This window comes from Macaca mulatta, chromosome 5 (assembly GCF_049350105.2).
Source record: "Macaca mulatta isolate MMU2019108-1 chromosome 5, T2T-MMU8v2.0, whole genome shotgun sequence".
Taxonomy (NCBI): Eukaryota; Metazoa; Chordata; class Mammalia; order Primates; family Cercopithecidae; genus Macaca; species Macaca mulatta.
Genome location: NC_133410.1, coordinates 57,262,399 through 57,284,656, shown reverse-complemented (window position 1 = coordinate 57,284,656; position 22,258 = coordinate 57,262,399). Strand labels below are relative to the sequence as shown.

Here is a 22,258-nt window from a genome sequence, read left to right as displayed (position 1 = left end):
GATGAATTGTTTATTTCTGGAATTTTCCATAGAATATTTTTGGACCATGGTTGACTGAGGATAATTAAAACTACAGAATGCGAAACCATTAATAAGGGGGAATCAGGGCCCAGATTATTATTTGTCCTCATATAGCTGGGTCTTGATGAGCTATCGTTTTATTTTGTTTTACCTCTGGGGACCCTGGGCACAGTTCCCTATTCTGTGCCTGCTCTGGGGACACGTATATTAGGGTCAGAGGTGGCAAGATCATCTGTAAAAGGAAATTGAAAAGACATTTAAAAACCTAAAGGAAGATCAGTGATTTCCCAGAGAAACTCAATGGCAGATGTCACTAGAATCAAGAACCGTTGCTCTCATACCTGGAAAACCTGTTTCCAAAATGTTCCCTTTTTCTGCCAAGGGATCAGCTGCTCCAGTAGCTCAGCATCTTGGCAACAGTGGGAAGAGGACAGAGGTGAAGAATCTCTGGGCTTATTAGACATGACCTTAGAGAACACTCATGTGGCAAAGCAGAGAATGAACCTACAGTGGGTGCAGGATGTTTGAAAGCAACACACTATGAAAATGTTTCATATTTAAATAACAAAGTAATAAGCATGTAAAATGCTACCTTCTCTCCTAAACCAAATCAGCTGTTTGGATGTAAAAAATAATAACCAAATATTACATACACTTAATTTTTTAAAAGGAGTATGCTGGGAAGCTATTAACGAAATAGAAATTAAGGAAGTCTCACTCAAGCTGAGTTTTGTTTTTGTAACTGCAGAACACACTCCCATGTCTGGAGTAGTATCTGAGAGCACAGAAATGGGAATCTGAAAACTGGGTTTCCAATAACTGCTTTGCAAATTTTTAGCTCTATGACCCTGTGTAGGACAAAGACAATCTTGATGCATCATTCTACACCTGTAAAATTATTATTTATAGGGTTCAAGAGTCTATGGCATGAAATTCAGAGACTCAGGGGTCCAATAAAGAGATTATGCATGAAAAGACCTGGCCCAGTGCCTGGTATGCAGTAGGCGTGCCATGAGGTAGCCTCCTGGTGTGTGTGTAAAGCACATAGCCCCAAGATTTCAGGGCTGAGTGGAGCCTTATGGATTATTCCATATTTTCTCTTTGTCTTTGTATGTTTCCATTCGGATCCATTGTGCATTGATTTTAAAGATGAAACTCTCATAAAACAACCTCATTTTCTGCATTTCTAAGCTATTGGGGGTAGATAGGACCTTCACTGAAGCCCCCAAGTCCAAATATATGTGCTTACCATGGTCACAGTGCTACTATGTGGCAGATAAATTGCCTGTTTAGTTGTTTATGTCCCTTGACAAAGAATTTCTTGACATACAGGGACTCCCACTTTTTGAGCTCTGTATCTCCAGGACCTAGCACAACATCTGATGCAAAGCAGTGGCTCGATATATGTTTATTGTTGTCATTGACCATTGAAACATACAAAAAAATGTAGTCGGATTGAATTGAATTTAGACTTATGTGAAGAAATAATAAGTTACCAGAAGAGTGGTGTCCTGGTTAACATGGGACACATAAGGGCAAGCACTTCAGGTCATCCAGTCCTTCAGGGTAATCAACATCCTTAGCCCACAGTTTCTCATCATGGTCACAAGAGAAATGCAGTCTCTGAGGGGTACTCTACCTGTTGTCCTAGGCCTACCTATCCACAAATCTATTCCTGCACCTTTCCCAGAAGGCTAACCCCTGCAGGCTACACTCTCAGTCTCCCTAGTCAACTGACTTCTAAAAGGAGAAATTGGCGCTTAACATGACACACGCTCTGCTGTCTTCTTTTTGACTTCCTCCTTAAGGACCATGGAAAAGATTTACTCCTCCCAGATCCATTTTTGTATGATAATTAAAGGGCCCTTGTAGCAAATGGACTAAGAGCTTCCCAGGTCCAGCTCAATACCCCTTCCTTCCGAAAGATCATCCTATTCCTGCCTGGCCTCAGTGGTTACTCTCCGGTCTGAACACACATAGCACTTCGAGTTTCTAATTCCTGTTTAATACTTGAAATCTACTACCTTGCATTGCCATTTATCTTTTTTGTAGGCCTTTCATTTTCAACTAGACTATAAGAGAGTAGACTCCATTAACTACATGTTTTGTATCCTCTACGCCTAGCATACAATAAGTACTGAAAATACCAGTTTTTTATAATGGTACTGATGAAAAAAATTACCATTCCCACTGGATGTTTTTAGCCATTGGGAAGGCTGTGCCTAATGGACTTTAAAGTTAACCTGAGCCTGAATTCTGATTCTTCCACCATATTTGATATTTAACTTGGGACAAATGCTTTCCATTGCTTCTTTGAAAATGGGAGCAATACTCTCTTAGGATTATTTGGATAAAATGTATTAACTTCAGACTGATTAGCACCTGGGGAACAATCCCAACTGGAAGTTATGGTGATCCTGATGACAATAATAATACTTGAGGGGCTGCTGCATAATATCCTGACCAACATTTCATCCCAAATTTCCACTGTAGGAAGTAGAAACCAGATGTGCCAAAACATTTTAAAATAGCTATTTTACTGAAGTGATTTCATGTTTATAGAAAACCAGCCCGCAATAGAAATCAGCCCCTCGCTGACGGTTCGTGGTCATTTGATGAATGGCCCGTCATCGTAAAATAAGCAAGGAGGCTGGCTGGGAGGCATGCCACAACCATTTTATTGGAATGACTTGGTTGTCACTGCATCCCCACACCCATCTCTCTCCTACAGCACAGTTTTGAGTGATTGAAGTTAGTTTGGGCAAGAATTCCAGACAGGGAAAAGCAAATAAGTGTGTCAGGAGGTCAAACGAGAATAAGCCAGAGACGGAGGAAGAAATGCAGAGCTGATAATTGAAAGACAATGGATGTGGGGGGGGGGGTTACAGCAACACAGTGGGAGGGGGATCCAGACCCCGAGTTTTCTCAGGCATCTGAGCGAGACCCAGGGTTACAACTCATCTTACAAGATCTATGAAGCATGGATTTCAAAATATTTGGGCCACCCAGTATGGAATTTGGGCAAATGGCACTGTTGAATAAAGCCATTGACAAATTACTTTCCTTTCTTTTCCTTCACTGGCAGGACCTTCTGTTTATGCCTCCTGAGATGCAAAACTGGAAGGAGTAAATTTGCTGACAAGTATCCATGTGCAGGGACACTTGATGGAATTTTTATCATGCAAAAATAGTCTCGGATGATGGGTTGAGAGATTGCCAGGAATGTCTGGAATCTAACCCTCAGTTGAGCATATAGAGGTTTCATTTTAAGGTGGTGTCAAGGACAAGAACTTATAAAACTAAGCTGTATTGATTTTTTTTTCTTTGCAAGTATTTGAATTTTGTAATAGGCATTCATTCCCAGCATAATCTTAACTAAATAGGAGGCTGGAAATCTGTGACGTAGTGGACCAAGGTTAGGTTTTAAGGGTAGGATTTTTTTAGTTAGACAGCTAACACTAGAGGTTTATACAAGATCGTAACTTTAATCCCTCCATGCCCCCATTGTCTCATCTGTAAAATAAATATAATAATCATCATCCCAAAGGTTGTAAGAATTAAAGCAAATTATAAAGGAAGTAGCCCCTGGCCTTAGGAGACCCTCAAAGTTTAAATGTCGTTTTTCTTTTCCCTTCTCTCTCTTATTTCAACCTCATTCCTATCCAACCCCAGGAATTTTCTCTGATCTTCTGTGTATCTGACAGAAACAGCCTTTGCTGAACTTATAAATAATGCAGGCAAGGCTGAGCGTGATGGCTCACGCCTTAATCCCAGCACTCTGGGAGGCTGAGGTGGGCGATCACCCGAGGTCAGGAGTTTGAGACCAGCCTGACAAACATGGTGAAACCCCAGCTCTACTAAAAATGCAAAAATTACCCAGGTGTGGTGGCAGGAGCCTGTAATCCCAGCTACTTGGGAGGCTGAGGCAGGAGAATCGCTTGAACCTGGGAGGCAGAGGTTGCAGTGAGCCAAGATCGCACCACTGTACTGCAGCCTGGGTGACAGAGTGAGACTCCATCTCAAAATAATAATAATAATGCAAGCAACATGAAGTAGAAAAGGGAGTGAGCCATGTAGCTACTGAGAGGGAGGTATTTCAAAGAAAGAGCTCATCAAGTGCAAAGATCACACAGTAGATGTATACGTGGACATTTCAGAAAACGTCAAGGAAGCCAGGGTGGCCGAAGGAGACCAATCCCGAGGAAGTATGGCAGGAGAAGAGGTCTAGGAGATCCAGAAGGGTAGAGTGTATGATTGCCTAGGGCCTTGAAGGCCAGTAAAAGTACTTGAGCTTTTACTCGAAGTCGGTTGGGGAGCTGCTAGTGGTTCTAAGCTGATAAGTTACGTGTTTTGAAATGATTCTCCTGACTCCTATGTTGAGAATATGCTATAGGGCAAGGATGTGGAATGAGGAGGAGAGGGGCACATAGGCAGAAGCAGGGACACCAGTTAGAATCTCACTAAATAACCCAGGCAGGAGGTCAGAGTAGGTCAGTAGCAGTGTAGGTCATGAGAAGTCATTAGAAAAGGTAGAGCAATTTAGGCTTTGCTGATGGGTTCAATATATAATGTGAGAGAGATCTCTTTAAGATTTTTGGTGCTTATGAAGGTGCTTTTTGGTGCAGGTAGTTGTTAAATTGGTGCCCTTGCAGTGGGCATTGAGGGATGACGGGTGGAGCCTTCTATCCTGCCATCTTGCTACACCCCAAGTCAGCAGTGTTTTTTTAGGGCATGATAAATTGAGTATTCTAAAGGTGATTATGGTGATGGTTCTACAACTCTGTGAATATCCTAAAAGCCATTGAATTGTACATTTTATCTTATTTTATTTTTGAGAAGGAGTCTCCCTCTGTTGCCCAGGCTGGAGTACAGTGGCATGATCTCTGCTCACTGCAACCTCTGCCTCCCAGATTCAAGCAATTCTCCTGCCTTAGCCTCCTGAGTAGCTGGGATTACAGGCATGCGCCACCACTCCCAGCTAATTTTCATATTTTTAGTAGAGACAGGGTTTCACCATGTTGGCCAGGCTGGTCTCGAACTCCTGACCTCAGGTGATCTGCCCGCCTCAGCCTCCCAAAGCACTGGGATTACAGGAGTGAGCCACTGCGCCCAGCCTGTATTGTACATTTTAAAAGGGTAAACTTTATGGTATGTAAATTACACCTCAATAAAGCTGTTGGAAAAAAAAAAAAAAAGGAGGAGGTGATCAGAGAGTGAGATGCTTAAAATTGAGAGTAGGGGCCGGGCGCTGTGGCTCAAGCCTGTAATCCCAGCACTTTGGGAGGCCGAGACGGGTGGATCACGAGGTCAGGAGATCGAGACCATCCTGGCTAACACGGTGAAACTCCGTCTCCACTAAAAAATACAAAAAACTAGCCGGGCGAGGTGGCGGGCGCCTGTAGTCCCAGCTACTCGGGAGGCTGAGGCAGGAGAATGGCGTGAACCCGGGAGGCGGAGCTTGCAGTGAGCTGAGATCTGGCCACTGCACTCCAGCCTGGGCGACAGAGCAAGACTCCGTCTCACAAAAAAAAAAAAAAAAAAAAAAAATTGAGAGTAGGGAAGATATCCACATTGGCAATGACAAAAGCTAGAGTCTGACCATGGAAGTTGAGTAGCCAAGATGGCTTGGAGGAGGAGTCAAGGAAGACAGAGGCCCAGGTACTGGAAGAACATCTGTGAGGATGTGGGTGTCACTGAGAATGGTGGCAAGAATCATGTTGGTGAGAGGTCTGACAGTGAGCTGGGGGGAAATCTTCACCAAGTCAGGAGTGACCTGAGGGTTTGCAGATGACTACAACAAGGAAGCATGGCAGGTGGGAATCTGATAGCAAGATGTTCCAACTGGGTGTGGTTAGAAAAAAATGTTCTGGAATTTGAGTATTGGTGAAGGACTTAAAAAATCTTTAAGTATTAAGGGCCTATTGTGCTTTTCCTTAATTAATTCATTCATTCATGCAACATGTATTTGTTCTTTTGGGGACACCATTATCTACTCATTTGGTCATATCTGCAGATGCTCCCAAATGTGGTGGAGCTGGCTTTTGATGGTCAGAGTCCCAGATTCTGTTATAATAATCTCCATTTAATGAGTTCCCCCAGGACCTATTACCCACTAGTACAGTGGAGGGTTGTTCTGATCAGTATGCAACCTTTCCTTGATCACTGTCATCATATTGACCGTCATTGTTCAGTTTCACTAATACAGTATATGGCATTATGTTTCTTAAGTAGTAGGGAGCTGCCTGTTTTAGAATTAGATGGAAGAATGGGTGATAAGCTTTGTCTTTGGACAGATCTGGGTTTAAATCTTAGCTCTGCTATTTATAACTTCATAACTTTGGGAAACTTAATCTTGCTGAGTCTTAGTTTCTTATCTACAAAATATCTACCTCATAAGTGTTGGTGACAATTAAATAACATATGTGTGTCAAACTCCTAACAGATAGTAGGCACAACCAGAGATGTTAGTTCTCTTTTCTTCCCCTTGTTTTCCTTCCTTCACCTTTATGTTAATGTTACTTCTGCTATTTTATTTCCAGCTTCTATCACGTCCAGGGTCTGGCTTTTGATCAGAAGCCTTCCTCTAGGGATGGTTGAAATTATCAAGCCAGCTTCCAGATTAGCATAGAGTCACTCTGATTGTTTACTTAGTGTGCCATGTTATGCTTCTCAAGGTGTTTTATAAAATGTTTCTAATCTTACTCTTTAACACTGTGAGGTATATAAGCGAGGCATTAGTATTCCTAATTTATGGAAGAGAATATAAGATACTGAAAGTAACTAACATTTATTGGGCATTTATTAAATATCATTTTTCTAAATGTTTTACATACAGTAACTTTATCCTCACAGCAATCCTATGAAATAGGTATTATTAACTTTGTCTCACAGGAAGGGAAACAGGCACAGAGAGGTTAAATAATGTGTTGAGGGTCGCTAACTTCTAAGCATGGGAGCTGGATTTGAACCCAGGCAGTCTGGTTACAAAACTTAACCAATATATGGCCTCTAATATAAGACAAGTAAACAAATTGTGTGGAGCTTGTAAGTGAAGAAATCCTTTTGCCAGTTACTGTTCAGGTATCTTTCTGGCCTCTGAGATGGAGTTTCGCTCTTTCACCCAGGCCGGAGTGCAGTGGCGCGATCTCAGCTCACTGCAACCTCCGTCTTCAAGCCATTCTCCTGCCTCAGCCTTCTGAGTAGCTGGTATTACAGGGGTGCGTCACCATGCCTGGCTAATTTTTGTATTTTTAGCAGAGACAGGGTTTCGCCATGTTGGCCCAGCTGGTCTTGAGCTCCTGACCTCAGGTGATCCACCCACCTCAGCCTCCCAAAATGTTGGGATTACAGGCGTGAGCCACAGCGCCCGGCCTGGCCTCTGGAATCTTATGGAGATGGAAAATATTGGTAGCTCACTGTGATAACTAATAGAATACTATTGTTATCGTCAACAGGAGGCCTTCCATACCTCCTGCATGAGTTTTATTACGCTGTTTCCTTCTAGCTCAGCCACCCCTGAGAATTGTTTTGCTGAGACAAACAAGACAGTCCCTCTGAGATAGTAGCAATAATTGCCACTCTTGTCCTATTTTAGTCCTGCTTGTTGCAAGCCAAGTTCTAATATTAAAGTCAGTACTACAAAATCATAAACACTCTCAATATCATAAGTCTAAACACATAGGGGAAGCTTTGAAAAACTTCAGGAAACAAGTAATTCATGAGGTCAAAATCAATCTCATAATGATCAAGTAGATTTTTTTTCTTTGGAAGCAGAAGAATATCTGGCCTAAGATCGAACCATTGGGCACTCATGAAACTTAACTTAGAACAGTGGAACTATCTAGTCAGTCACATTGTGGATTATTTACTAAGTGCTAGAAATCTCATAGTTAAAACATTTCATCAGGAGTACATGGTCAACTATTTAAAATATGAAGAGATTTGTTTTTTTTCTTCTTGCTGGCACTGATTTAGTTTCTAACCACTAGAATTTCTCCCAGACCAGGAGTAGGGAAAAAAACAGAAGAGAAAACTAAAGCCTAACTATTTTAGTATGTTAATAACTTTGATATGAATCTGATGAAGAAAGAGTTGAAAATTGTTAGCTAAAATGAGATAGGGCATATGTGTGCCTATGTGTATATTTAACTATTGTCCTGTGAGTCCTATTCCTATTTGAATTGGCAATAAAAAGTGGGCTTACCTTATATACTTATAAAATGCATGAAATGCATATGCAATTTGTTTATTTATTTACTTTCTAAAGACTCAGTCTCTCTACTGATGTTAGTTACTTAAAAGAAGTTCTCTTTTCCTTATTTGTAAAACGTTTTACATATTCATCCCCTATATGTATGTTATAATAGATGTTCTACACAGATATGCATATTGCATATACATATTATGTTTCTGTGAATAAATACAGCAGAATTTCACTCTAAGGGATGAAAAGATTATGACTTAAACATAAACAAACTGGAGCAATTCAAAGGGTCTTTCTTAAGAACATGGAATAAACGTGCTAAGATGGCTGAAATTATTTAAGGAATTAGGTAAAATATACATAAATTCCTTTACATTTAAAGAAAATTTTTAAAATTAAATAAAATATAGATGAATGCCTTAGGCTTTGATCTGAATGCAGCAGAAAAAGGGGATTGAGGCATGGCTGGGGGCCAGCTAGCCTTGGCCTCTTGCTCTCTGAATGGCCCTGGTTCATCCCCCCTTTGAAGTTGAGTAGAGTTCACTGGGCTGAGGCGCACTATAGTGGCAGGGGCTTGGGGTATTCATGAGAGGGAAAAAAGTCGCACTGCACTTTCTGAGAAGGCCAGGATTCACACATGTGGGCACAGACACACACACACACACACACACACACACACCCCAACCAGGAAATGGAGAGTTTTGCCCTTGTCACAGAATAGGCATTCTCATGGCCCCTCCGCACATATCAAGAGACTTTGAGAAACTGGTTTGGGGCTGGAACTGTTTCTCATGCCTCTTTCTAAGATCTGAGAGACCAGTGCCCAATTTAGGAGAGTTCAAACACCAGGAAAACAAAAGACTCAATTTGGAGTGCAGCAGCCTCTTGTCTGTCAATCCTGTTTGCTGAACCTGCTCCTCCTTCAGTGTCCTAAAACGGGATGGAGCAGAGGAAGGACTGGGAATAAGGACAGGAGGCCTCTATGATGGTGCTTATTCTCCTTGCATAAAGAGGAGATGTTACTTCTTTTGAGGATGTGTGATTTCGTTTCCTACCTCCCCCTACAAACAATCGTGATGAGGAGGAGGACGACGATGGTGATAAAGGCCAACAGCATTTATTGATCCCTGACTGTTGGGTATTATGCTAAGCTTTACATTCATCACCATAATCTACTTTCATTCTCTGAACAGTCCCCAGCAGTAGGTGCCATTATCCTCACCTTCCCTGTTTCTCAGGAAAATAAACTGAGGCTTAGAGGAAAGAATTAACTTGCTTAAGATCACACAGCTAGTAAGTGATTATGGTAGATAGAATAATCCACAGAGACGTCCACATCCTAGTCGCTGTGACTACGTTGTGTTACGTGCCATGGGAAATAAAGGTTACAGATGGAATTAAGGTTGTTAATCAGCTGACCTCTAGATTTGGGAGATTCTCCTGGATTATCTTATCGGGCCAAATATAGTCACAAAGATCTTCATAAATGAAAGAAGCAGGAGAGTCAGTGTTAAAATGGCGCAGAGTGAGAGAGACTTGATGGCCATTGCTGGCTTTGAAGATGAAAGAAGCCATAAGCCAGGTCTGTGGAAGGCTCTGGAAGCTAGAAAAGGAAAGGAAACCAATTCTCCCCTGGAATCTCCAGAAAAGAACAGAGCTGGCTGACACCTTGGTTTTAGCATAGTATGTCCCATTTTGCACTTCTGACCTCCAGAACTGTAAAATACTAAATTTGTGTTGCTTTAAGCCACTAAGTTTGCAGTGATTTGTTACAGCAACCAGAGGAAACTAATACAGTGGTAAAGCTGAGGCCTGAAGTCTGGCCCTAGACCTTCTGGTGCGGAGCTGTGCCTTGCTCCTTACAGTGCAGGCCTTGGTGGAAAGGAATAGACCACTCTGCCAAACAGCTCCACCAGACAGGCCCAGGCCTAAGAGACATCAAACAGATCTTGAACACTCCAGAAATGGCAGACATTCTGTTCTCATCCAGCCAGGGAATAGTGGGGTGGGGTGAGCAACTTCTCTTCAAAACACTGAATCCTTGGGACCATGGTATTTCCCCACTGATCACTTTCATTCTGTCTGGTCCTTCAGGGAGATAACAGACTAGTCGGGGGCACAGTCAAGGTAAACCAGATAAGTACCTTTCCGTGGGATAGTGCTATGATAGAGTTTATGGAAAAGCATAGGAGAGGCATGCTACCAGTCTCAGGGGCTTCAGGATGGCTCCTAGGGAAGGTGATCACTGAACTGAGTCTTAAAGGTGAGTTTGGGGGTTGTAAGGCTGAGGGTGGTAGAGGAGGAAGCTGCACCTGGAAAGTCCTGGAGGTATACGAGAGTGTGGCTTACCCAAAAGTTGCACATGGATTTCACAGGACTAATTTATTTTTTATTTGTTTGTTTCATCTTATCACTGGTAACACAATATTTGTATCAGTCAGAAGAGACCAAGTTAGGCTACAGTAACAAACAACCCCAAATCTCATGGCTTAAACCACAGGTTTATTTCTTGCTCATTCTACATGTCCGTGGTGTGTCTGCAGGGCAGCAGCTCATTTTAGTTTCCCAGTGACCCTAGCTGACAGAGCAGTCATCATCTCAAACATTATCAGTCACCATGGCAGAGGGAAAGGATCTAAAGGATCTCTGCCTGGAGATGACATGTTTTTTCTGCTCAAAATATACTGACAAGAAATTGTTTCATGACTCTACCCAGCTGCAAGGGTCCCAGCCTAGAACTCAGTGAAAAAGAGCATTTCCTCTGCAGCCAAGGTAGAGAGCCAGGAATACTTGTTGAACAGAATTAATGACCACCACTGTGTTTGTTAGTCATTTAGCGTGCGACACTGTTCAACCAAACACCAAGCAATTTAGAAAGACTGGTATCCACCTTCTTAGACTTCTTACTAGCCGCTAGTGCCCTAAGTCTTCTCTAATCATGAATTTCAATACCATTATCCTCGCTGTTCTACAATGACTTCCTGTTTTTGTACTATGCACCCATGACTTTTCTAAGAAAGCATGTTTCCAGTTTGCTTTTGCCATCAAGAAGCTTAAAGTCAAATTTGCACTATAGTACGTTCCAGGTAACCCTTATTATCTGCAAACAGTTGGTACCAGAAAAAGTCTGTCTAAGGGAATCCACTGTAAAACAGGGAGCAAAATATGATGTTAGATTATGCAGAGTTGAAAAACAAAACAAATGAGTATGAAAATAAGTTTACTTAATTTTACTTTTAAAACACATCACATTGCAACTACGTGCTAATTCTCAGCATGAAAAATTAACCTTGTTGACTTTTTGGGTCCTAGCTTCCTCAAAAAATTTTAAGATAGCTCAATGGCTTATTCTTTTTTTTTTTTTTTGGACACATAGTCTCACTCTGTGGCCCAGGCTGGAGTACAGTGGCACAATCTCGACTCACTGCAGCCTCTAGCTCCCAGGTTCAAGCCATCCTCCTGCCTCAGCTTCCTGGCTTTTTTTTTTTTTTTTTTTTTTTTTGTATTTTTAGTAAAGATAGGGTTTCACCATGTTGGCCAGGCTGGTGTTGAACTTCTGGCCTCAAGTGATTTGCCCACCTCAGCCTCCCAAAGTGCTAGGATTACAGGCGTGAGCCACTGCACCTGGCCGGCTTATTCTTTATATGTTGACTCTTTTGAGAGATATTCTAGTTAACTATGCAATGGATTTACATTCTATTTGCTAGTTGTATTGGTTGTTTGCAATCCCACAGCCAGCTAGACTGCACAGTCGTTGATGGAACAGCAGGAGATTGGAGCTGGTGCTAAACTGCAGAAGCTGTTAGAGTGGGGCCTTGTTTTATAGCTGGTCTCTTCACTAGTGAATATTTCTGAGTTAGGAAGACTTTGCCTCCCTCTGAAACCCTGTAACTGTGGAGACCTGGATAATAAATACCTAGATAGAGAATGAGAATCACCGTGTGTGGAATGCATTTCTTGGAATTAATCTTGTCCTTGGCTTTTATTTTATTACTTTTTTCCTTTTTTGTCAGATTCCCTCAACTATTTTCTTTATTTTTTTGTATTTTTAAGGAGTTGCCTCAGATCTTTTGTAAGAGGAGGCAGGGTATAAACACACAATGGACATGAATATTGACTACTCAACTTTTTAATTACCCCCAAACTTGTTTTTTCAGAATCAGCCACCTTGGGGGAGATGGGGGTCTGTGAACTTTTCTTAAGGCACTGAGCAGAGTTGAGTGGCTGACGATGCTTCATTGAAGCTTGATGTTTATCCTACACTTGTGGTCAGCTCCTTCCTCCCAGGGAGCTGTAAATCAAGAACTGTGGTTGTTTCTTGATTTTCCGGGGCAGCAGATCATTTGGATGGTCCACAGGGTGTCACTGGGTAACTTCCTGCTCTGGGACCTCTCTCTGAAATGGAAACTTCCCTCCAATGGAGAGACTGTCTCCTATTTCATTAATAAATCAAGTTAACTCTGGTTCTTTGACTTGAAGAAAATAACCTATCTCCTCCCCTTGGCAAATTTCTTCCTCTTGGTCTCATGCATGCTGTTGCTAACACATGTATTCTTGTGGTAGAAACAGTAGAAAAATATTAAACCTTTAAAATAAAGCCACAAAACCTTGCAATTCACAAAACAAACCTCTATGGAGTCTTTGCTCTTTGTAAGGGACTTTCCGTGTTTGTTCATGCAATCCTCACACCAACCCTGTGTGGTTAGTCTTATTGTTCCGATATTTAGTTGAAGGAGATGGATGCTCCAAGAAGATGCAAATTTTGCCCAAGATCATTTAGGGTTGGAAGTGGGATTTATACCCATGCTGGTCTGACTCCAGAGCTGCCTGTCTTTATACACCTCACCACTGTCTCACCTCTTTTCTTATGCTTCCCAGCCAGGTTATAAAACTTGGAAAAGAACAGCATACCTCCTATCTAAAAAATAACAAAAGAAAGTCATTCTGTAATTTCTAAATAATACTAAGTGTTGCAGATGTATTTTAATTTAAATAAAACTATGGAATTTTCCCTGATGGTCATCTTAAGTGTGAGAAACACACATTTTCACTTGTCAGGGTCGTCTCATTGTAACGCAGAGCAAACAACATTATCTGTATTTTATAGATGAGAGACCCATCCAGGGTCCTACAGGTAAAAGGGCCACAGTTGGGATTAGAGCACAGGATTCCTGACTCCTAACCCAGTTTACTTTCTTCTACTACAATACACCCCATTTATGACCCCAAAAAGGAATGTTCAACAGTGTAAATGTAATGATTTAGGATAAGATGAGAGGAAGGTGGGAAGAACAGGAGGAATCACTTCCGTACCCTGTGGCACTCATTGCAACCCATGGAAATGTTTCTCTGTTTTAAAGTTCAGCATTTAGTTCTGGGTTCCAAAACAATGCTGATTCATTTCATAGAACCTGAGAACCAGAGAAGGATCCTGGGAGGAACTTTTATTTATTTGACTTTATTTCATTGCCCTCACTTTGTGTTCTATTCAAAACCAAGAATGCCCACTGGGTTGTGAGTAATGACAATTTCCAGAGAATAGAAAATAATGCCCAAATAGCTTTGAGAGATTCTTGATGTCTTTTGTTATCCACTTGCCTTTTTATCTTTTTATATTTTGCTCATTGCTTCCATACAATTATCGCACTTATAGAGAGCATATTTTTCCTCAAACTACCAACTTCACAAACAGCAAATGATTTGTAGGTTATGTTGCATCAACTGTGAGTGACTGAAGTGCCCCTCCCTCCCATACCGCTGCCTTTATCTTTATCCAGGAACGAAAGTAGCCGGGAAAGGCAAATAAATCATTCAAGAATTTAAACATAAAATGCTGGTGAAATTCAGCTGTGGTAGACTTCTACTGGATGAGTTTAATGTTAATTAAAACTCCAAGTGGAATTGTATGTAAATGAATCATTCCATGTTCAGTTTTACGTAGCAGGGTCAGCTCCCTGCTCCACTGGCAGTGCGTGCCAGCTCTTTTTCTCATGTGTAAGCTGTGAATGCTGTTGAGCCTGTAAACCACTATAATAGGTTCAGAGACTTTAGGATCCCTGAAAGAGAAGGATCAGAACACAGCAGTGTTGAGTGTCAGGTTTCTCGGGCACTTGAAGGATTAGGCAGGACAAGTGAAGTGTTGCTTTAGGGACAAATATCTGGGAGATTCTCAGAGGCAGCAGGCTGGAGATTGTGGGCTTTGAGGTTAGAGTCTTCAATTCTAATCCCAGCTCTATTGTTTTACTGACTGTGCAATGTGGAGCAAGTCATTTTCTTCTTCTGAGTCTTAGTATTCTCATTTCTATAAAAAGACAATTATAAACCTTATTGTGTTGTTGTGACAATTAGTTTGATGCAATAAAGTTACTGGAACACAAGAAGCCCTCAACAACTGGTTGCAATTATGATGATAATTAATTTATCCATGCAATAAATAGTGGGCACTGCTATGTGCCCCACACTGTTCTGGGCATTGGGGATACAGCAGTAAACAAGACAGACACAAATCCCTGCACTCATGGGGCTGACATTCCAGTAGAGGACAGACAATAAGCAAGACACGTAAGTAAAAAATAGAGTTCATGGCCAGGCACGGTGGCTCACGCCTGTAATCCCTGCACTTTGGGAGGCTGAAGTGGGTGGATCACTTGAGGTCAGAAGTTCGAGACCAGCCTGGCCAACATGGTGAAACCTTGTCTTTACTAAAGATACAAAAATTAGCTGGGTGTGGTAGCATGCGCCTGCAGTCCCAGCTACTCGACTGTAGTCCTAGCTACTCGAGACACTGAGGCAGGAGAATCGTTTGAACCTGGGAGGCAGAGGTTGCAGTGACCCAAGATCCTATCACTGCACTCCAGCCTGGGTGACAGTGCGAGGCCCTGTCTCAAAACACACACACACACACACACACACACACACACACACACACACACACACCACGTCATGAATTAAGTGTTAATGAGAAAATAACAACGGGAAGGAAGATAAGTAGTATTAGGGGAGGCTGAAATTTTAAAGGGGTAGCTAGGAAAGGCCCCCTCTGGAAGCCGAATTTGTTTACAGACCTGGAGGAGTTAAGGGAAAAAGTCAAATGGTTTCTTGGAGGAAAAGCATTCCAGGTTGAAGGAACAGCAAGTCCAAGGCCCCTGAAGAAGGACAGTGCCTGCCATGCTCCCTGTGCCGCTGGAAGGCCAGGGGCTGGTATTGAGTGATCCAGTGGGGAGCACTAAGAAGTGGAGCAGCAGGGAGGTCAAATCCAGCAGGGCCTTTGGTACAGAGGGAGGACTGTGGTTTCTCTTTTGAGTGTGACGAGAAGGGTCACAGGGAGGGCACAAACCCTAGAGAAGCACAAAACAGGACCAATCCCCATAACGGCAGCTCCACCCTTTCTCATTTACATTGGGTTAGAGGGGTTAAGCATGAGGAAAAAAGATGGGCCTGGCTTTCTGTGCCTCCAAGCACCACATCAAGCTGTGACATAGGCATCCAACACTCTCCCTTTGTGCCTACACCTGTATTTTTGAATGTACTCTCGTCACAGTGTATATCACCGTGCTGTTCTTCAAAGTCAGTTTCCCCAGGATTTGTTCAATAAATGTTTACTGATCGCTCATTACGTGCAGGCACTATGTTAGGTGCTAAATAGTACAGCAACATAAAAGGCTGTAAACAATTCAAAAATCAACCCCTCACATGTCAGAAAAGGAACACTGGGTCATCAAAGCAAAATCAACTTCTCCTATAGGTGTGGTACATTTAGGTTCTGAGAAGGGAAAAAGCGTGCTTAGGTTCCGGGCTCCAGTGTATGGATGTACACCCTCTCCTTAGCTTGTTAGCTTAGGGATTTCCCACCCTGTTGCACACGGTGTGTTATCTGAAGTCATTTAACCTGTTGACAGTCACATTCTTGGAATAAGTAAGTTCCATGCAGGTGAACTTGGACAAACAATGCCAGTAACCTTTTTAGCTGCTGAAGTAATTGGTCCAAAAGTTTAAAATAATAAGCTTCATTTTCCACTGAATCTTGTTGACAGGCATTATCAGCAGGGCTTGGAGTTAGAAGAGTATAAATCTCTTTGATGAATAGTTCAAAAAATTATTGTTAAACTTTTTGTAAACAAAGTTGTTTTTTTAGTCATAATAATGGTTTTAAGATAAATTGTGTGGCTAATTGATATAAACTTAAGATGTATGCATTTAGTTAGCCTCAGTACATTGAAATCAAATGTGTTGTTACCAGTGCATCAACAAACGCACGTCAATATCTTAATTTATCATTTGTGATAATAAATGGAGAGAACACCGTAGATTAAGGTAATTCACAGCCTTGTTCTAGTCAATGGCTTCAACTTTCTTTTCTTTCCTTTTTTTTGTGAGACGGCGTCTCGCTCTGTTGCCCGGGCTGGAGTGCAGTGGTGTGATCTCAGCTCACTGCAACCTGTGCCTCTTGGGTTCAAATGATTCTCCTACCTCAGCCTCCTGAGTAGCTGGGATTACAGGCGCGCGCCACCATGCCTGCCTAATTTTTGTAATTTTAGTAGAGACAGGGTTTTGCCGTGTTGGTCAGGCTGGTCTCGAACTCCTGACCTTGTGATCTGCCTGCCTTGGCCTCCCAAAGTGCTGGAATTACAGGTGTGAGCCACTGCACCCGGCAATGGCTTCAACTTTCTTGGCAACCAAGTTTATTGTAGGAGGGGCCAACAAATATCACACCCACTGACACTGATGCTACCAAATAGAAAGGTCAGGAAAGGGCCAGCAGCAACAAAGGGAGAGGAGGGGAATGTGAGGGTCCTAAGGAATCCACAGGCTGATGCAGCATCCCTTAATCCAGTTAACTGAAATGAGTTAGACTAAGAGTCTACACTTGGCCTTCAGCTGGCTCAATTCAAGGCTTTCCTTGGACCTACTGGGACTTCACCTTTAGGAGTGGTTCCTCTGGAGGAATCCCAGCACCAGGCAAACTTCCCAGGGCTCCTTTGACTTGCTGGAAATTGCCTGACCTCCAAGGGAGTGTTGTTTAAATGGATCAATTTAAGCACAGAAGGAATCCAGCCTGATTTGTGTGTATTAAGATTTGTGTGTGTTTTAAGATTTTATCAGTATAGGCTCTCTAAAATGTCCCAGTGAATATGCATGGTTTTTAAGCACAATGATATGAAATATATTAAAAATATACTAGAATGTAAGCTCTAGGAAAGGAGAGAATACAGTGTTTCCTTTGTTGACATTTTCCCAGCCCTAGAACTACACCTGCCAATGATAGATGCTTTAAAAATATTTGTAAGATGAATGAAAGAATGAATGTATTCACCAAGTTTCCGACCTCAAAGAGTTTAGGACCTAGAAGAGCAGATAGGGCATGGTCAGAAATACCTATGACAAAGGTAGTGACTGAGGCTTGTCTCAAGACAGAAACCATTAAGAGGAGAGGGTGAAATAGATTCTGCCTGGGTTGATAAGGAGACATTTCATAATGGAAGAGTATTTGGAGGAAAAAAGGAGGAAAAGGAAACAGGAAACTGGAAATATGGAATGGACCTTCTACAAAAGATCACTGTTAAAGAAAAGTTCTAAAAGTCTTCTTTGGTAATAATTAAAACCCCAAGACAACATGAATCCCTGAGAGACAGTATGGAGAGATGTGAGAATCACAACATGAAGTAGAGGCCCATCAAATGTTTGACAAATAAGTGCCATTTCAAAAACATCATCCCATGGCCCGGTGCGGTGGCTCTCATCTGTAATCCCAGAACTTTGGGAGGCTGAAGCGGGAGGTTTGCTTGAGCCCAGGAGTTCAAGACCAGCCTGGGCAACATAGTGAGACCTGTCTCCACAAAAAATAAAAAAATTTCCCCAGGCATGGTGGCACATGCCTGTGGTCCCAGCTACACAGGAAGCTGAGGTGGGAGGATTGCTTGGGTCCAGGAGTTTGAGGCTACAGTGAGCTGAGATCGCACCACTGCACTCCAGCTTGGGCAGCAGAGAGAGATTCACTTGGGGGCTAGGATGAATTTTTTTTCGAGATGGGGTCTCCCTCTGTTGCCCAGGTTGGAGTGCAGTGGTGCAGTCTTGGCTCACTGCAACCTCAACCTTCTGGGCCCAAGCGATCCTCCTACCTCAGCCTTCTGAGTAGCTGAGACCACAGGCATGTGCCACCACATCTGGCTAATTCTAACAGTTCAGTGCAAAATGAAGAGATTGTAAGGAACTCTGTAAATACAAAAGGTTATAGAAATAGTTTATAAGAACAGTGAACAACAATGAATCTCTTTATGACAGTCTTCCTCATAATGTTTGCTTTCACATCAAATCAGTCATGAGGACATGATATACACTATACAAATGAGCTTTCTTGACTTCCTTTTTTAATATAAGAAATCGATTGTTTCCTAGGTCTCATTTCATTGAAATTGTTGGCAAATAATACTGAGGGGATGCAATTCCACAAACTGCAATGTGAGCAAGACTGTGTCTACAGTGTTCATCACTGTACTCCCAGCTTTTAGCACCATATCTAAACACAGTAGAGGCTGTCCATAAATATTTATTCAATGAATGAACCGATATTTTCTGGGTAGGTCCTGTGTGCAAAGCTCTGGAGAGGCATTCTGGGGTAGGTAAGGATGGAGTCATGATTTCTTATGAAGTCTTTTCAAAGACTTCACAGTCCAAGGTGGGGATGGGTGGGACTGTGGGTGAGGAACAGACATAGACATAAATAGCTTTGCTGAAAGTCAGGGTGTGTAACCACAGCAACATGTTCAAGCAGTATAAAAATAATAAACTATTAGATGTCACTTTACATTTATGTATTATTTTGTCCGTTTGATTATTCAAAAATGGGACAAAGAAGAATTACTTCTTAAACGACAGATTTCAAGGGTGAAGGAGTCTGGTGGGTATTGATGAGGAAAGAACTTGGCCTCAAAGGATGGGAAGTAATTGTAGCTAACCTCTATTGAACAAGCATTATGTGCCAGCACTGTTTAAGCATTTTATTTGCATGAACTCATTTAATAATAAGCATTATGTGCCAGCACTGTTTAAACATTTTATTTGCATGAACTCATTTAATCCTCACAATATTCCACGTGATAAATACTATAATTTTACAGAAGAGGAAACTGAGGCACAGCACTTGCTCAAAGTCACATGTCTAGTAAATGACAGAGTCATGTAATCTGGCTTCAGAGTACACGCTCTTGCCCATTATAGTATTTTGTAGTTTCTTTTTTTTTTTTTTTTTTGTTGAGACAGAGTCTCGCTTTGTCGCCCAGACTGGAGTGCAGTGGCCGGATCTCAGCTCACTGCAAGCTCCGCCTCCCGGGTTCACGCCATTCTCCTGCCTCAGCCTCCCGAGTAGCTGGGACTACAGGCGTCCGCCACCTCGCCCGGCTAGTTTTTGTATTTTTTAGTAGAGACGGGGTTTCACCGTGTTAGCCAGGATGGTCTCGATCTCCTGACCTTGTGATCTGCCTGTCTCGGCCTCCCAAAGTGCTGGGATTACAGGCTTGAGCCACCGCGCCCGGCCGTATTTTGTAGTTTCTATAGGTGGTTCAAGAGTGCAACTACCTTTTTTTGGGAGAAATCCAGGTAGAAAGAAAGCCTGAGCAGCTGATGTAAAGGCCTTGAGGAGAGAGTGTACTCAGTGTGTATGGAAAATGATGAATTTGCAGAAGGTTGGCAGGGAAGTTTAAGAGGATGAAATGGGTAGAAAGGCAGGAGGGAATCACCATCAATACAAGATGGTTACATACACCATGTTACATTTACACTGCAGAATATTATACAACAAATAACCAAGATGTTCTAGTAGAATATTTTATGAATGGAAATATCTTCATGATTTATGGAAATACTAGCCAGCATTTTTGAAATCTTATGAGAAACCAGAAAGTGTGTTTATCAATTCCTGTGGTTTACCTCATTAATCCTCACTGCAGTTCTATGAGATGGGTAATATTATTAATCCAACTTCGTAGATGATGAGTCTGAGGCTTAGAGCAAATAACTTCTTCTTTGGTTTGCTATTTGAATCCTCAGACTCTTAACCACTTCACTTTAGTGCCTCTCTGTTAAGACATTTGAAGAGATATGGATAGTGTGATATTATTTTTCCAAAAAGAAAATAATATATATGAAATTCATAAACCAAACAGTAAACAGTGGTTACCTTTAGAGAGTAACATGGAGGAAGCAGTGGTAAGACTTTCCCTTTTCCCTTTACATACTTTCTACATTATCTTCATCCTTTATAATGAATTAATATTTAATAATTTAAGTATAAATTAATAAATGTTATTAAGAAATAATTAGTGCAGATTGATTTAGCGTATATTTTTAATACTTAAAATAAATCTAGGCTTTAAAATTTTTAATTGTTATTTATAAAATAAAAGCTATTTTATATATATTAAAATAATATATATTGGCCGGGCACAGTGGCTCATGCCTGTAATCTCAGCACTTTGGGAGGCCAAGGTGGGAGGATCGCTTGAGCCCAGGAGTTCAAGACCAGCCCAGGCAACACAGCAAAAGCCCATCTCTACAAAAATACAAAAATTAGCCAGGCCTGTTGGCACACGCCTATAGTCCCAGCGACTCAAAAGGCTGAGATGGGAGAATTGCTTGAACCCAGGAGGCTGAGGTTGCAGTGAGCTGAGATTGTGCCACTGCACTCTAGCCTGTGCACCAGAGCAAGAGTCTGTCTCCTAAAATATCTATATATGTATATAGATATATCAATTATATAATATACATATATAGATATACCAAGCAATTATATATGTATATAGATATGTCTATATACATATACATTCCTCATTATGTTTGCTATATACATATACATATATGTATGTAGATATCTATGCATATATATCTATATATGTATGCAGATATATCTGTATAATATAATTTATATATGTAATATATGTATATATATAATTGTTTGGTCTATTTTATGTATCTTGAGACCTATTGAAGGTTTTTGAACATGTGGGCAATTCTGGAGAGTAATTACTAAAAAAAGAGAAAATATGGGTGAGGTTTTGTTTACTGAGTTTTTGTTTTTGCTTTCCTCTTTACTTCCCTTTCATTGTTATTGACGTCTATAAGTATCCATTGGCATGTGACCCAGATCGAGCCTTATTTTCGTCTGTTTCCAAAGCATGTGATTAATTTCTAACATACTACATTACTAACTTGTTTATCATATTTATTGTTTGCTTCCCCTCCTCTGCCCATTAACCTAAGCATCAGAAGAGCAAAAGGCTTTTGTTTATTTTGTCCAGTTTTATAGCCCAAGCACTTGGAAAAACTTCTGGTGTAAAGCAGGTGTTGAATAACTTTGTTGACTGAATAATAGTGCGGGGTATTTTTGTTTTGTTTTGTTTTTTGAGACGGAGTCTCACTCTGTCGCCTAGGCTGGACTGGAGTGGAGTGCAGTGATGCAATCTCGGCCCACTGCAACCTCCACCTCCTGGTTCCTTTTTTTGAGACGGAGTCTTGCTCTGTCACCCAGGCTGAAGTGCAGTGGCGTGATCTCGGCTCACTGTAAGCTCCGCCTCCCGGGTTTACGCCATTCTCCTGCCTCAGCCTCCCGAGTAGCTGGGACTACAGGCGCCCGTCACCACGCCCAGCTAATTTTGTTGTATTTTTAGTAGAGATGGGGTTTCACCGTGTTAGCCAGGATGGTCTCCATCTCTTGACCTCATGATTCACCCACCTGGGCCTCCCAAAGCGCTGGGATTAAAGGCGTGAGCCACCGCGCCTGGCCAGAGGAACTCAACTTCCAATGCAGGGGTCCCCGACCCCCAATCCAGGGACCATTACTGTGGTCTGTTAGGAACCAGGTTGCACAGTAGGAGTGGACGAGTAAGTGAAGCTTCATCTGTATTTACAGCTGCTCCCCATCGCCTGCATAACCACCTGAGCTCTGCCTCCTATAAGATCAGTAGCAGCATTAGATTCTCATACCAGCCCGAACCCTATTGTGAACTTCACATGTGAGGGATCTAGACAGCACACTCCTTA

At 41.8% G+C, this 22,258-nt stretch overlaps 1 protein-coding gene across 1 annotated transcript in view; it reads left to right on the top strand.

Moving 5' to 3' along the window:
• SHROOM3 (shroom family member 3) overlaps positions 1-22,258 on the top strand; it is a 348,763-nt gene that overhangs the window by 97,080 nt on the left and 229,425 nt on the right. The gene's annotated exons all lie outside the window — the stretch shown is intronic.